The sequence below is a fragment of the Pseudophryne corroboree genome, chromosome 5 (genome assembly GCF_028390025.1).
Source record: "Pseudophryne corroboree isolate aPseCor3 chromosome 5, aPseCor3.hap2, whole genome shotgun sequence".
In the NCBI taxonomy this organism is placed as follows: domain Eukaryota; kingdom Metazoa; phylum Chordata; class Amphibia; order Anura; family Myobatrachidae; genus Pseudophryne; species Pseudophryne corroboree.
This window is the reverse complement of record NC_086448.1, coordinates 638,412,854-638,414,499: the sequence shown is the minus strand read 5'-3', so window position 1 is coordinate 638,414,499 and position 1,646 is coordinate 638,412,854. Positions and strand designations below refer to the sequence as shown.

General features: G+C 37.2%; 1 pseudogene; it reads right to left on the bottom strand.

Annotated features, from left to right (window-relative positions):
- Positions 1–502: 502 nt before the first annotated feature.
- Positions 503–621, bottom strand: LOC134930736 (5S ribosomal RNA; annotated as a pseudogene).
- Positions 622–1,646: the final 1,025 nt, after the last annotated feature.

Genomic DNA, 1,646 nt, shown 5'->3' with positions numbered 1-1,646 from the left:
GAAAAAATAATAATAAAAAAGAATTAAATTATGGTTAAATATGTTACTCACTCATGATCAGTTAGTTGGCATAATGCCTCTATGAACACCCACTGTATTCTACACATCCAGTATATGACGTTTGTCAGAGCAAAAGTTTCTATTTTCCAGTTCTCTCAATCAACTTATGAGATTTGTGTGTATGCTCATAAGAGAGGAACCGAAAACCATCTTAATGACTCCAAGCTCCTACAGGGTAACCAATTGAGTTAACATATGGCACTGTGTGACATCCATGTTGAAGGAAATGGTAGATTATTAAAATTGGGTGCCTGATTCTGCCCCACTTATGTTCAAAAAGGAATATAGAAGAGTGTTACAGAACCAGTCACTTCTGCTTTTGCCCATCTGTTATGATCGAATGGGCAATGAGAGAGTGTTTACGCCTAAATAATCTGGTTATGAAAGAAGTATAGTACACTTCTGCTTTCCTGGGTGCACCAATGGATTGCACTGTCCCTTGATACTACAGTACCTGGTATTCCCAGAAGGTCTCCCTTTCTGGTACTGACCAGGCCCAACGCTGCTTGGCTTCCAAGATCAGATGAGATCGGGCATGTCCAGCGTGGTAACACTGTAGATAGATAGGGAAAATCAGTTTGCATGCAGGGGCACCCAACTGGATGAGAGAGTGTTTGTGAAATAAAGAGGAATATTTCGAAATTAGGGTAAGTATTAGAACTAATTGTTTGAAAGATAAGTATTAGGCCTGAAGAATCAGGATTGGAGAATAAGGTAAGTATTGCACTTCTGCTGTCCACTAGGAAGCCTCTGTTACTGTATTACTCATTACAGAGGACAATCCTTTATTCGTGGATGAGAGAGTGCAGGAGGGAAGAGAAATGAAACATAGGAATCTGGGGATGTACAAAAGAATGTATACCTGTATCTCTAAACACACCAGACCTGCATAGTTAATTGAATGGCTCAGGGCAATAAGGTCAAACTGGTAAATCTGCAAACATATGCCCACATCAAAAGAAACAGAAAAACAATTGTGGATAATATTGAATGTGGATCCACAAACAGGTCCCCATTATTCAATATAAATGCATTCTTATATTGGTTCTTTAAACCACATCAGAAAAGAGTAGACCAGAGTACAATTGTGAATAATATTCAAATTTGTTTAGTGTCAGAAAAAAGATACTACTATATTGTTTTCTTTGAACCACATAAGAAATGGAATCATGGATGGTGTTCCGATTCGTCTGCCATGATAATATTCATTGACAGAAAGAAGAACTCAAAATTGGTTACCATAAAATATATCAATATACATATATCTACAGATGACACAAAATCCTTATACAACAAAATAATAGTAGTGTGTTGTGTCATATAGAAACAAAATAGTATATAGTGTCAAGGGTTGCACGGTATAAATTATTGACTATAGCACAGTAATCCCTGTAGTTTGCAACACAAAAAAAGGGGGGGGGGAGTATGTGTGTATGTACACACGTCCACAAAAAGCATCTAAGTGTTAGCTGTATGAGAGTAAAATTGAAACATAATACAATGTTGCTATCACATCTCAATGTAGCTTCTAATACAGCATATTGTTGTAGGCAGTGCTCTAAATATGTCCCCAGATTCTGCAGAGA